Source organism: Leuciscus leuciscus, assembly GCF_965113295.1.
Source record: "Leuciscus leuciscus genome assembly, chromosome: 15".
Classification (NCBI taxonomy): Eukaryota; Metazoa; Chordata; class Actinopteri; order Cypriniformes; family Leuciscidae; genus Leuciscus; species Leuciscus leuciscus.
The window spans coordinates 36,668,344-36,684,572 of NC_138739.1; the positions used below are offsets into that span (position 1 = coordinate 36,668,344).

At 39.8% G+C, this 16,229-nt stretch overlaps 1 long non-coding RNA gene across 1 annotated transcript in view; it reads left to right on the top strand.

Moving 5' to 3' along the window:
• Window positions 1-16,229, top strand: part of LOC309475245 — a 271,995-nt gene that overhangs the window by 8,053 nt on the left and 247,713 nt on the right. The gene's annotated exons all lie outside the window — the stretch shown is intronic.

The following is a 16,229-nucleotide window of genomic DNA, read 5'->3' on the forward strand; positions in this document are numbered from 1 at the left end:
AGTCTAATTACACTGTATTCAGCACAAACTCTGCTACAATAATATATCAGCAGCATGTATGTAAAAGTTTGTAGTTTTGAGATAATGACATTTATGCGTGGTTTGTGAAAATACAAAAAAAAATTCTTACTGAAATAAGGCCATGAAACCCATACTGATTATTTCTTCACAAGACTTTTGAAAATTGTATGACATAGCCTAGAATATTTGCTCCAAAACTATGTGAAAATCACCCTGACTGCTCATTCAGATAAGACAATATATTGATTTAAAATTTCTAAGACGTGTTTTGTGTGACAAAGCCATATGCGAAGAGGCGTGATCATCTCATGAATATGTAAGCTTTTAACACCTGAGAAAGACAAAGACACTCCCCTAACTGCCCTATTAGGAGCGATCAGCCCCTGTCATTCAGAGCAACCTTGCACAAAGAATGAGGAGATTTAAAAAAGAATGGCTTTTAGATTGTTTGGATTTATTTACAACACAACACAATCCAAAAATACAAATGACAAAAGAGCACATTGAAAACAATGATCCAAAGACAGAGACCTTTGTGCCATTCCTAAAAACATTGTACATACCTTTCATTTCCAAGGTGTTTGATTTTCACTTTACCATGTTCATGTACAGAGACTCATGTGAATGTTGAAGTCAGCAGGACTCAGTTGCATCTGGTCCCTGAAAGAAAAGAAAAAAGAAAAAAACTGTGAACATACTGATATCAAGAGAAACTATAGGGCTGCATGATTTTGGGAATAGATTTTAGATTTTTCTGGTTAAAATTTCTTTTTAAAATTCACAGAATACACACACACACGTTTCCAACAATATATAATGAACACCAGGTTTGTTGTGCCTTGTAGGCATAGGCTACGCAGTGCTGCATAAAATAATAATAACAATAAATTAAATCTTCCAAAAGAAGATCTACGCTACGCTTCTCTACGCTAGAGAAAAATATATTGATTATCATATGTTACTTCAAATGTTTCCATTCGTTATGATGATATGAAATGAGATAATAGTAAAAACATAAAGCCTAATGTTTGGTGCATTTTTCCTTTCAAACGCAATCGCGCTCCAAAATATGATACATTAAAACCCACAGCGCGCTCCAAAATATGATACATTCAAACGCGATCGCGCTCCAAAATATTAAACATTATGGTTATACATATCTATGTTTGAGCAGATATCCACAAACAGTATTTAACAGTAAACACGGGTCTAAATAGTATAATATTCACCATATATCTAGCAACAGTTCAACTGCAATGTGAAGTTTATGCAACAATACCATAAACTAATAAGTAAGAATTTCTTACCTTACATCTTTCTTGTCTTCAAATCGCGTTCTTCTTCTTCTGATGTAAATCCAATGTAAGCTCAGACGTGTCTTCCAAACTCGACGAAAAGCAGAGACTTGTGAAGTGTTTTGGTGTTTTGTGTTTGAGGTAACGAGGGCGTTCGCGTTCCATGTGGAGATTTGCATGTGAATCTCTTTTGCGCGAGTGGGCGTGTCGAATTAAAAAGTAATTAGCAAGCGTTTGAGATACTGGACATCCTGTTGGTTTTATACAAATTACTTAAACAGAGAATATTTGTTTTCAGTTTGAATCCGATCATTTAAAAGTACACACTTAAATGTGTATAAAGGTATATGGCTCATAAATGTGTGACAAGTATTCGCTGAGTTTTGTTTCAGTGTATAGACGTGCTCAAGAAAAAAAAGTTCACCGCGACGGAGAGGCAGAACGCACACCCTGTTTATTTTCTTTATTTTACAAAAGCACAATGTTTTGATTTGATTGTAAGTGGACACATACAAAAGTAGAAATATCACAGATTCTTTTTTTATATTTCTTTTTTCTGTATAACCATAAATGACGGAGTAATTTAAGTTTATGTTGCTGCTATGTGAAAAAAATCCAGCAAAACGCGTCGGCGCGTTTCTCGACCTCAGAGGGTTAATTAAAATGTCATTGCAAAGGCTCATGCTTAAAGAAAATCATCTGACGATATATTGATGAACAGATAAAACCAAAGCAATAAATGTGCACGTCTGACTTAAGCCCTATTCGCACTGGATTAGTATTATCTGGGGACCTCGTGTGATTTAGAAATTACCCACCCACATCTGAATTTCGTGTGGCGCATTCGCACGGGATAAACAAAGCCTGTGATTTTACTCGAAATTACTGACATATCTCCCGGATATGATGTCAACTGGCTATTGCTTGGAAATATCTTGTCGTTATTATAGGTCTAGCTGTATGATATAACATAAACAGAAGAATGTTCCTTACCGCATGCTGCTATACATGTCTGTAAGTAACATGGAATAATGTGCCGCTGCTCACCGCTCACAGCCAACATTCACTGGCAATCCTATAGCTACGATCCGCTTATTTGGGACTATTTCGGCTACAAAAAGAGGTACTTTAACTGCAGTGTTATAAAGTTGTGGATGGTTGTCTTTTTTTAAAAGTATTTTGTCTTTTATTTTTCGTGTTCGCATTTATGAGGAAAACGTGACCGTTCTTCATAACGGACGCGACCGCTCTGAACGCAGCACTAAAAGACTGCTTTAAAACTTTCACAGATACCTAAAACAGAAAGCACAAAGCCTTTCTTTAAAACGAATTTCGTTTTGTATTAATTGTATCTTAATTTTAATCAGTGTTTTATTATCCAATTTCCTGGATTTAATAAGAAGTAGCCTAAATATAGATATTCAAGACACGGAGGGCGCCAGCGCCTCAACTGAACAGCGCTATCATCCATGAACCGAAACTCAGCGTATAAGGTAGCCTACTCTCCTCACACACGTAAAAAAAAAAAAATATATATATATATATATATATATATATATATATATATATACATATACATATAAATATATCTATTATCTACAGAAATCTCATTACAAAACCATTCAAAATAAAATTAAATGTGCATTTCTCTCCAGCGCGTTCACTAGGATACTAGAGAGAGAGAGAGAGAGAGAGAGAGAGATTTCATTTACTTATTTTTAGGAATTATAGCCTAATGAACAAACAAATTAAGAGCGCCGCCACGTTGTATTGCGTAGAACGTTCACCAAATTCTTACAGAAATATGTTCTAAATATTGCAATGTTTTTTTTTTCCAATATCGTGTAGCCCTAGTGTAGGCTAGCCATGACCCGGCCCGCACCCAAATACTATCAAAACACTCCAAAGCAATCTCCATTCTTCGCGAAAGATGGATAAAAAAGCGGACCAAAAAAAAAAAAAAAAACATTGACAAAATTATAAATGACTCGCCAAATCACAGAGATGCCGATTCGCACGGGACTAATATTATCACAGGACCTCGGTGTTCGGCGAAATATGGTAGGTCATTTGCGGGGGAATTTTTACTTTACAAATTACAGACATGGCCGATTCGCACGGGATTAAGATCACAGACAATCTCCGCGATTATTACAAATTACTAGAGGTCACCAGGTAATACTTATCCCGTGCGAATAGGGCTTTAGCCTAAAAATCTAGACGCACCCTACTGGCAGCAAAATGTATTTTGCAGCCAGGGTAGTCTAGGAACTCTCCGTTGACTTTCGTGCTGGAAAAACCTAAATTGGGTCAGGCCAATCACGTCGTGTATAGAGTAGGCAGGGCGGGCTTAACATAATGACGACAGAGTTGCGACGGTTCCCTGCTACTTGAAAACAAAGAAGAGCTGCTGCTGGAGAATAGTCTTTCGAATCGGCTTTGGCCGCGACTCTGGAGGACTTGGAGTTAAGTTTTTCTTTGAGAAAAGAGCAAAGAACGGCACTTAAGTCATTCTTAAAAAGGAAGATGTGTTCGTACTTTTGCCGGCCAGATTCAAAAGTCGAATCTATCAACTAACGTTAGCTCCGCTGTTGGGAAAATGCTCTGGTTGGTTGAAGCGCTGTCCTATTGCGTGCAGAGGGAATTTGAAAGACAGCCGTTTATCCCGCCCCTCGGATTGAGCCGTGTCTATGGTGAGTTGCCAGACCTAACATCTTGATGTAGGTCGGGCTTGCCAGGCTACGTCTGACTTGCTGTTTGTATCCGATTTTTAGTGGCAAAACAAACACATGTGGAGTTTCCACATTTTTACAATGCAAGAATTTTGTCTCAAAATTTTGTTTAAATTAAATATAGTATGTGGTTTTCTCATTTTGTTAACTGTGAACATTGCTAGTCAGCCCCACTCTCACGCTCATATCTACGGTGGCCGAGAGAGCTCAACGTGCTGCAACTGAAGAAAACACATGCTAATAGAAAAACACCTGCAAATTAAGAAAACATCTTCATCAGTTTCACAACACATGTGTGCTCCAAATACTCACAACACAACCAAATACAGAAACGCGCTGCAAAAGTTCACAACACAACCAAATACAGAAACGCGCTGCAAATAGGACAGAACACAACGGAAATGTTTCCGGTGAACCCAATAAGTGACGGACCCGGCTGGGACGTTTTTTATTGCTTGTGAGCATTACCTATGCCCTAACGTTACTCCCTTAAAAGGGCAGACGGCAGAGCCCTTGAAGTGGGCACTTTGGAGGGAGCGGGGCACTTGTGTGCCATTATGTAGCCGTTTGGAACGGACTTGATGAAGGGAGCAACGAAAGCCAATGTAATTTCCTCATTATTTTCACCTGGGATGTTCCCATGACAACGCAGCGCCGTCTCATATTTGGACCTCTTATATAGCCTACTGTCTATGATTTGGACCCTTCATTCTAACATTTCTTATGAAACTTATTTTAACATAACATGAATGTGTACAATGTAACTGATGTATATATTAATATCTTTCCCTCGTGTTCTTTTTCTCTATCTTTTTTTCTTTAATTTATTTTAGTCTTCAGCTTGTTCTTTTCTGATTAGTATTCTTATGACATTGAACATATTATAAATACATTTTGTATATTGTAGGCTATACAAAGTTGTATGTTATAAACGTGTAATCTCTGTATGTTTTGCAACAAAAATAAAATAATAAATTAAATTAAAGTAGACAGCTGTAAGCACGTCCCAGCCGGGTCCGTCACTTATTGGCTTCCCCGGAAACATTTCCGTTGTGTTCTGTCCTATTTGCAGCGCGTTTCTGATTTGTTTGTGTTGTGAACTTTTGCAGCACGTTTCTGTATTTGGTTGTGTTGTGAGTATTTGGAGCACACGTGTTGTGAAACTGATGAAGATGTTTTATTAATTTGCAGGTGTTTTTCTATTTGCATGTGTTTTCTTCAGTTGCAGCGCGTTGAGCTCTCTCGGCCACCGTACATATCTCATCTTTGAAGATTTACCAGAGAAATAAACACACTATGGTCCGTTATTCAGCCACAGACATTATCCTCATGACACAGTGAATATAAAAATTCATCATACAGTATAAATCATTTTAAGAAATGTATAATTATACTATGGGAATTATATACATGAATTATTATTATTCAAAATTATTCAACCCCTTCATGACAAGCATCTTTAGTATTTAGTAGAACATCCTTTTAGTGTGATGACCTGCTCCAAACAAGATGTATAACCAGACCCCAGCTTCTGGCAGTGTTCATTGAAATTAAATGAATTATGCCTGGCTCACACTACAGGAGTTTTAAAATCCTAACCGATTGTGAAATCTGGACACTTAAAGGGATACTCCACCGAAAAATGAAAATTCTGTCATCATATACTCACCCTCATGTTGTTTCAAACCTGTATGAATTTCTTTCTTCTGCTGAACAGAAAGGAAGATATCTAGAATAATGTCAGTAACCAGACAGTTTTAGATACCATTGACTTCCATAGTAGGAACAAAAATATACTATGGAAGTCAATGGTATCTAAAACTGTCTGGTTACTGACATTCTTCTAGATATCTTCCTTTCTGTTCAGCAAAAGAAAGAAATTCATACAGGTTTGAAACAACATGAGGGTGAGTATATGATGACAGAATTATCATTTTTCGGTGGAGTATCCCTTTAAGGAGAATCTTTGCAGATTTTCTTCCCTCAAATATTAAACATACCAGTGGGACTCATTTTCAGCCCTGGAGTTTCATGCCTTAGACCAGCCCTCTTTAGTTCCCGACTGACTATTAAAATAATGTAATTAAACCCTCAGTATATAAGGCCCAATCTTTCAAGGGCTATCTGGCCCTTCCCCCTACCCCTACCCCTCCAACCAAAAAAGAATCGAGACAACCCTACCCCTTCATGGGAACGCGCAAAACGGAGGGGTATGGGCAAGGGGTGAATTGGGATTGAGCCGTCTGCAATAGTGCACTGTTCTGTACAGCCTTGAAAATTCATCGTATTTTTCAAAAATATAATTTTCCATTCAGTGCAATATCAGTACACAGGGTTTTATAAATACAGAGGTCCCAAAAGTGATCTAGGGGGTTCGGGGGCATATTATTTTTCCACTGTCATTGGCAAAGAACATCTGATTGTGTTAAATAGGAATCCATTGTAATAAAGTTATTCTCATTATTATGCAATAGGCTATTGCTCTTCCTGCTCTCCTCTCTCATCTCCATCTCCTTCTCTCGTTCTTCTTCTCTCAGTCTATTTATCTTTACCTGTAAATCTCCCCTTCCTGAAGATGAGCTTAGATTGATACAGTCTTTGTAAAGTGATTATTTATGTCGGTCGTTTAAAATTTCTATTGTAAAACAGCTGTTTAGTTTATCCACTTGCACCTTATCTCGTGAAGCGTCGCGTTGGGATTCGCGAGCGGCCGGGGCTCGCGCTTCTGTGAACATAAATCCCGCTTGCTTTGATCGGTCATCTCAAACATTTTGCCATTGCCGACGAGCGGTGTTTGAGTGCTGAAGCAGCTCAGATGATGAGGTTAATATTAGGCAATTATTTCACAACGTTCATTATACACTCAGGAAAAATGACCGAGGTCCGGACCTCTGAGACCTCAATAGTCGGTACGGCCCTGACTCGTAGGCTATTTGGCCGCTTGAGTTTCTAGAGATATTGTAGGCTATTATTCTGGCCTTTTCAGCGCCGCCGTTGCGCCTATAGGCTATTATGTTTTGTATCTCTTATTTTTTGTTCGCACATCTCTAACAAAGTGACTTTATTTTTTTTGGTGGGGCTGCGATAAAATAATAATAAAAAAAATAGTGGGGCTGCACTATGACTGGAGCCTATAAGGAAAGCATTCAACCCAGTGCCATGACAACACCGGCCCTCCTGGCCAATAAAACAGACCGGCCCACCGGGAATTCTCCCGGTGCTCCCGATTAGCCAATCCGGGCATGAAACATACACACACCACAAGATTTGAAAATCGCGGCGCATCACACACTACAAAATGTTATTAAGATTATTGTGCCAGAGGGAGCGCCTCATGTGATCTCACGCAGCAGATCAGAAGCGGAAAAGCGGATGTAAACAAAATGGATACTGTAACAAGACAACTTGCTGTATCAATAATTATTGTTTGTTTGTCGTGAGAAAAAACAAAAGCGGAAGATCAAGGAATAAGGATAAGGAAATGGTTGGGGAGACAGGGTCAACATGGATTGTCAGTTCTTCAGGGAGAATTGGAGGTAAGAATTTAATTGCCCGTATTACTATCTGGTAGTGTGCTATAATTTTTTTTTACCGGTATATAGTGCTAACGGCTGGCTAGTCACTCCTCCATCTCCGAAGTCCGTGCTGCAGGTTTCATGGTCACCATTTCAAAATGTCCCTCACTTCTGTCTCCTTGTAGACTTGTTTCTTATTGGCTATTGTGACAGTACTGACGTAATCACAGTCTTGCTTATCCCGATTTAAAATCCTAAATATCAAACATGTTTGATATGATAGGGGCAGGCCCAATTTGTGTGAGAGCAGTTTGGGAGGTGCAAGATTTGATCTGTGAACGCCTCACATTACCAGATTATATGAGCCAAACATTGGAACCGATCGAGGTCCTCGAAAAGATTTTTCTCCGATTCTCGGGAGGTGAAAATCAGGGTTAAATCGGCCTAAAACTCCTTTAATGTGAGCCAGGCATTAATGAAAACGTTCTACTACAAGACTACAATCCATTTAAACAAATAATAGTTTGTTGAACAAACTTAATTATTTTAAGTTCTTGTGTCAGTAAAAATATTTGTTGAGTGAACTTAATTAAATTAAGGGTCAAGGCACAGCAGCTGACTCGAAAGTCTGAGGCGGAGCCAGAGCGACAATAGATCAAGGTGAAGCCAGAGAAATGAGGGAGCCCAGAGGAACCTGAGGGATGAGAGTCAACGGTGGAACCGGGGGAGGCAAGGTAGACCCGATGGGTTAGGGGGCCGAGGTTGAGTCTTGGGTTTGTAGGCTTGAAGTGGAGCTGAGGGATCCAAGAGCCAAGGCGTAGCTGATGACTGGGAAGCACCAGGCGGATCCATGCAGCAGAGTGGAACCACTGGAGGAGCTGAGGGCCCTAAAGGGAGACCGCAGAGATGATGAACCGGATGGCATTGACAGTGGAGAAGGGAGAGCGAGGCTGGGCAGGACCATATACAACCAAGGAGATTTGGTGCTGGACGACAAAGATGACTTGGAGCTGGGCTTAACCAGGGACAACTTGGATGACTTGGAACTGAACTCATCCAGTGATGACTTGCAATTGGATAGGACCATCTGAGAAGCAAACATCTCCTCATACAGCTCATCACACATTCATTCAGACAACCAGCTTTGTTTATGTTCCTCAGCGAGAGTGTGGGCGGGGCTCCAATCCATCCCGACAAACTCCACCAATGACGATGGACGCTGTTGCCGGCTCACATACATTGACAGATTTCACGTTGGGCTCAGGCTCCAGGATAAAATTGGCCTCTGGCAATCGCTCTGGCTCTGTTTTAAAGGCTGGCTCTGGCTCCGAGTCAGCGGTGGGCTCTGGCTTTTCTGCGATGTGCATGGCTGACAGCGGGCTGGGCTCTGGGTCTGGAGTGGGGCTAACGATGTCCTCCTCAGCGAGGTAGATGGTAATATGTGAGTCATTTCTAACCACAACCCACTCCACATAATGAGCAAAGCTCCCTCGAGGACCATCCCGGGCAGGCGTGCCTTTGAGGTAGTGAGTGAGGCACACCAGATTGAGGAAGTCCCTCATGTGATACTCGAGGGAGTGATCCCCCCAAAATAATCCAATCCTAGTGGTCTTGTGCTCTGTCAGGGGTTGCTTGAATAACGATCCATGGATGATGGAGGACCAGGGAACAGGTGTGACACCAATCAGGGACCATGGCAACTAATCAATGACTAAACTCAGACAAATGGTGACAAAAAAAACTATGGCTGTGTCCGAAATCGCCCCCTATACCCTTAGGGCACTATTTGAGGGAACAACCATTTCTAGTGGTGTCCGAAACGTCTAGTGGACGTTATCAAGTGCACTCAATCAACCCCACAATGCACCGCAATAACGAGTGTAAACATTATGTATGCTCAACGGCTAGAGCAGTGGTTCCCAATCTTTTTTACCCCAAGGCCCCCTCCTCTCCTAATCAATACTGCAAGCCCCTCCCCCCTTTTTATTCAGAAAAACATTAGTATTCTAGTGTTATTACTTTTCAACTCCATGTTATTGTTTTTAAACAAAAGAAATTCATGTTAGATTTAAACCTTCAGTGTTCTTTTTTTTTGCAAACATACTTTGCAGACATTCTTTACAACTTAAAAGTACTTTGCTCAGTTATACATTAACTTGAACAAATAAGCACAAGTCAACCTGCCATACCAAACAAGACCACAGGGAGATGCCAAAGGACTGAATATAGCTATACGGATCCATTCTAAATGATTAAACACAACACAAATAAAAACATTTAAAAAACATTCTGAATGTGTGGAAACTCAGCGATCTGAAGGCGGGTCGATGTTATCAGTGAACAGTTCCTCTGATAGAACAAGAAATCGTGTCTATGATTGGAGCATCTGATGCCCATGTGTACATAACACTGATCCTCACAAACTTCACTAAAACACGCTTCTTAGGTGAGCATCAGTTATAAAACACTCACAGTACATTCATTTTGACAACTACGCAAATATATTGAGCTGTGTTCATGCAGAGATACGATGTTAAAGCGATCAGTGAGCCGAGAGCACACATAGGCTACACGGTTTGTTTGCGCAACAGTAATAACGTCTGTAATCGTCTTTACCTTCATTACAATCGTCATCCATCAAAACTTTATTAGTGACACTGGTTCTCTTTATCCAACTGAGAGATTAACTAGTTTGCGTATTCTACGTTCATGAAGGGGTTGGGTGTTGTGAGCCGCCGTTCAGTCTGTATTTCACACAGGCGATGAGAAACGGCTTTGGCTGCTCCGACACAATCATAGAATGCTTACGAGAGAGGTGGTGCTTTGTTTAATAAATTTTTTAATTAACTTAATTTATCTTTTTTTATTCAACGTAATAATAATAAAAATTAATGAATTATATTAATATAATTTGGTTGAAGACCACCGGGCTAGAGAATACCCAAAATGCACTGTGAGAGTCATGCACTGAATGAATTCCAGCGTCTCACCAGGAGATGGCGCCGCAGCTGAATCAATCACAAAGTGTGGAAATGATAATCTCAGGTACTGTTTATGTGCTTTATTTAATGTTAAAAGCGTGTAATGTGACTTTGAATATTATTTAGTGCTCCCAGCTTTGCAGCTGTAAAAGCAACAATGGATAATTCACCTCAGATCTTGAAATTAAACAAATGGAAACAAGAACGTTCAAACTGTGGACAAACAAGTGTATTCTTTGAAGACTGTTTTAGTAACTCAGTAGCCCATGTATTTTTAATAATGTTTAAATGGTGTAATATTTGTGAATTTGATTATGTAGCTACTTATCCATTTTCTTGCAAGTGGTGCTGTGCACTTGCCGGCGAGACTCCGCCCACACGTTGATCTGATTGGCTGTGGGTTTTACTTGATTTTGACACATCTTTAGTCTAGTGTGGACAGAAAAATTATTTGTCGCTGGAATCTTATCGCATCGCGTCTGGTTAGGACACGGTGTGTATGTGGTTAGGATTGTTGCATTATTCCAAATAAATAGATTTAGATTCACAAACAAATGTAAAGACATTCTCAAAAAGTTATTAAATTCACAAATAAATAGATTAAGATCCACAAATAAATGTAAAAAGTTTCACAAAAATGTATAAAACTCACAAATAAATAAAATGAGATTTGCAAATACATTTTTTACTCAAGCCAATCAGATAACGGCCACATTGAGTTGACCAATCGTAGCACGTTCTTGCTACAACCAATCACGTTAGACTTTACACTCTGGGCGGGAACTGAATTTGATTCATTTTGCAGATATTTGCACCCCTGAAAGGAGCTGTAATGGGCGCTTCATTCAAACTGAGCTGTTTGTGTGTGGTTAAAACACCCCGTTTCCAAAAGATTATTGGAGTTTAAGGGGTCTTTATATTTCCATCAGGATAAACTCAGGATTACACACAAATGATGATCATCATAGATCCCGAGCATCATATAACACCCTCTGTACACCGGACGCAAGCGGCGCGACAGCACGTCAAAAGCAAATAGTGCCCCATGATCTTCCCTGCTGCCGTAGCAGTGTCAAATAATGTAAAACTAACATGTTTGTAATGTACACATTTTGCCCATGACGTCTGTTTTCTTACCTGCAGTGCCACTGAATGACTTTTTTTGATGTGGATGTGGATGTTGCAATCCTGTAATTGTGAATAGTTCTTCAAAACATACTGTATAACTAAGAATCTGCATCTGGTCAGTATTTTTACTTTGGTCAATAGCTCATTCTGTCAAAATAAACATTTTAAAAAGCCTGCCACATTATGGCAAGCCGTTTTAACATTTAATCATTTAAACCGACTAGTCTCTATTTTCATGCTACTAGTACTTATTTTTTTAGATACTAGTATCTATTCCATTAAGTACTAGTACTTATTCATTAGCTACTAGTGCTTATTCTTTAGGTACTAGTGCCTATTCTTTAGATACTAGTGCTTATTCTTTAGGTACTAGTGCCTATTCTTTAGATACTAGTGCTTATTCTTTAGGTACTAGTACTTATTCAATAGATACTAGTACTTATTCATTAGATACTAGTACTTATTCATTAGATACTAGTACTTATTCATTAGATACTAGTTCTTATTTATTAGATACTAGTACTTATTCATTAGTTACTAGTACTTATTATTAGGCAAGGCAAGGCAAGTTTATTTATATAGCACATTTCATACACAATGGCAATTCAAAGTGCTTTACATAGAAGAAATTAAAATAATAAAAAGAAATAAGAATAATTAAAACAGTTTAGAAAAATAAAATGAAATACAGTACAGTACAGTCGGACGAACAGCGGCACAGTGCTCATTCAGTAAATGCATAGCTAAACAAAAGTGTTTTGAGTCTGGATTTGAATGTGACCACTGTAGGAGCACATCTGATCTCTTCTGGAAGCTGGTTCCAGCTATGGCTTGCATAATAGCTAAAAGCAGACTCACCATGCTTAGAGTGAACCCTTGGTATTTCTAGCTGATATGATCCTAATGATCTGAGTGATCTGTTGGGTTTATATTCAGTGAGCATATCTGCAATGTATTGAGGTCCTAGGCCATTGAATGATTTATATACCAGTAATAATACTTTAAAATCAATCCTAAATCTAACTGGGAGCCAGTGTAGAGACCTGAGGACTGGTGTGATATGTTCATATTTTCTGGTTCTGCTCAGAATCCTGGCGGCAGCGTTCTGTATGAGCTGCAACTGTCTTATGGTCTTTTTGGAAAGGCCAGTGAGGAGTCCATTACAATAATCCACCCTGCTGGTGATGAAAGCATGCACAAGTTTCTCTAAGTCTTGTCTGGAAACAAAGCATCTAATTTTTGCAATATTTTTCAGATGATAGTATGCTGATTTAGTTATTGCTTTGACATGACTACTGAAACTAAGGTCTGACTCTAGGATCACACCAAGATTCCTGACTTGATTTTTAGTTGTTTGACCCCTGGAGTGAAGGTATGCATTCACCTTGAGAACTTCATCTTTGTTTCCAAATGCAATGACTTCAGTTTTATCTTTGTTTAACTGAAGAAAGTTTTGGCACATCCAACTGTTGACTTCATCAATGCATTGGCACAGGGAGTCAATGGGGCTGTAATCATTAGGCGATAGGGCTAAGTACAGCTGTGTGTCGTCTGCATAGCTGTGGTAAGCAATTTGGTTCTTTCTCATCATTTTGCTCATTGGGAGCATATACAGGTTGAACAGGAGTGGCGCAAGAATTGAGCCTTGAGGAACTCTGCATGTCATGGATGTCCACTCAGACTTATGGTCTCCTATACTCACATAATAACCTCTCTCATCTAAGTATGACCTGAACCATTTTAGGACTATCCCAGAAAGCCCCACCCAGTTTTCCAGCCTGTCAAGAAGTATGTTATGATCGACAGTGTCAAATGCAGCACTGAGGTCGAGTAGTACCAGCACTGATAATTTGCCTGAATCAGTATTTAAGCGAATATCGTTTATTATCTTTATGAGCGCTGTCTCTGTGCTGTGATGCGGTCGGAAACCAGATTGAAAATTGTCAAAGTATCCATTCGAGCTTAAGAATTTGTTCAGCTGATTGAAGACAACTTTTTCTATGATCTTGCCTATGAAAGGAAGATTTGAGATCGGTCTATAGTTGCTTAATATGGTCTTATCCAGATTGTTCTTTTTCAGGAGGGGCTTGACAACTGCAGTTTTCAGGGAGTTTGGAAAACTCCCAGAGAGAAGTGAGGCATTTACCACTTCTAGAAGATCTGCTTCTAAACTGTTTAGCACACTTTTAAAAAAAGATGTGGGAAGTGTGTCAAGGGCGCATGTTGATGTTTTAAGGTGCTGTACGGTTTCTACCAAAATTTTGCCATCAATTTTATTGAAATCAGACAAAGTTACTACTTTTTCAGGTGGTCTGATCTGTCTGACCCCAGCGCAACTCAAGGATGTGCTGATCACCTTTCTGATATTATTGATTTTGTCAGAGAAGAAGGAAGCAAACTCACTGCACTTGCTGTTTGAGAGCATTTCACTGGGAATCTGGCTTGGGGGGTTTGTCAGTCTCTCTACAGTAGCAAAAAGAGTGCGTGTGTTGTTTAAATTGCAGTTTATAATATTTGAGAAGAAAGTCTGTCTAGCTTTGCCTAGTTCCATATTGAAAGCATGAAGGCTGTCTTTGTAGATGTTATAATGGACTACAAGCTTTGTCTTCCGCCACATGCGCTCTGCTTTTCTGCATTGTCTTTTCATATTTTGCACTGCTGTTGAGTTTCTCCAAGGTGCTTTTTGTCTGCCACTCTTCTTCCTGACTTTCACAGAAGCAATATCATCAATTGCACTTTTAACTTTTGAGTTAAAAGAATCAAGGAGAAAATCAACAGAGTCAGCAGATATGCTTGGTGTTAAGGATATAGCCTTCATAAATAGTACACTAGTGTTCTCATTTAAGCATCTCTTCTTGACAGACACAGATCTAGCTTCAGTGGCAGGAGAGATCAATATATCAAAGAAAATACAGAAATGATCAGACAGTGCTACATCCTTAATAACAATCGATGAAATGTTTAGACCCTTACTAATAAGTAAATCTAGAGTGTGTCCATGATTGTGTGTGGGTCCATGTACATGCTGAGTCAGATCAAAAGTTTTTAAAACAGTTTTGATTTATTTTGCCATATTGTTTTCTGCATTATCTATGTGAATGTTAAAATCTCCAGCAATGGCAAAACAGTCAAGCTCTGAGGTAATTGTTGATAACAGTTCTGTAAATTCCTCAGCAAAGGCTGGAGAATATTTTGGAGGCCTGTAAATAATGATGAGTAAAATGCGTGGAGCACCTTTTAATACAATACCCAGATATTCGAAAGACGAGTAGTTCCCAAATGATATTTGCTTACATTGATAAATATCTTTAAAAAGAGCAGCTAGACCCCCACCTCTCTTAACAGCTCTGCAGACACTCATAAAAGTAAAGTTAGGAGGGGCTGTTTCATTGAGGATTGTTGCACTGCAGCTGTCTTCTAGCCAGGTTTCATTTAGAAGCATAAAATCCAGGTTGTTTGTGGTTATTAAGTCATTGACTAGAAGTGATTTATTTTTAAGTGAGCGGATGTTTAAAATTGCTAATTTAACAGTCTTACTTTTTTTCCCTACACCAATCTTAGTTAGACGTGCAATAGGCACCAGATTAGTTGAGTTTGCTGTACGGCTATTGAAGGCCTTAGACTTTCTATCTTGTAATAGAACAGCAATAGAGAAAGATACAGGCACACTGGGTTCCCGCTTGTTCTGTAAACATTTGAGAAAGTTACTGTTATCAAAGCGGGGACCCGACATACATCACTGAGAGCTGGTATCAGTTGTTTTTGGTTGACCTCGAGCAGATGGAGGAGGGTGTGGGCCCTGGCGTTGTGGCAGAGGCCGAAGAGCTCTCACAGAGGCAGGGGGAGGGCGAGCTGGGCCCGCAGGCTTTGGTGGTAGCGGTGCCCGACGTTTTTTGGTTGATATCTGGGGGCTTGCAGCAAAAGAGTGTGATAGTCTGGTTCCAGCATGCACCAGTTCTTCCATTTTCTGTGAGAAGCACAGAAGTGGAGTTGGTGGCGAGAGGGAGAAGGTGTCTGGTGAAAGGGGCTGTTGCTCTGGTGTTATAGGAGGCTGTGATATGCTGTCCTGGCTTCCCTGGCTGTTTTCCAGGAAGTCGTCCTTGGGTGCTGAATCTTGGAGCAGTTCTAATATGTCTGTCTGTGGTGAGCTCTGTGGGCAGGGCTCAGCTGAGATTGTGTCCGTGAGCAGAGGTTGTTGTGGCTCAGTGGTGTTATCATTGTCCTTGTGTGATATGTCAACATCATGTCCATTCTGAAGTGAAGTCCTGTGGTCATTCATACTGTGTCCAGGTGTGTGTGTGCCGTTCTGATTGAGTGGATTGGCACACACTGCAGAAGGATGATTGAGGGAGAAGTAGATATTGTCCTTTAACACTCTTGAACCAAGTTTGTTTGGGTGATGGCCATCCCGATGAAACAGTTGTCTCTGACTCCAGAAGAGATTGAAGTTGTCAATGAAGTTTACTCCTTTTATATTGCAGGTTTTTTGCAGCCATGTATTAATCCCAAGCAACCGTGAAAACCTGTTTGTCCCTCTTGCTGGGAGTGGTCCACTGA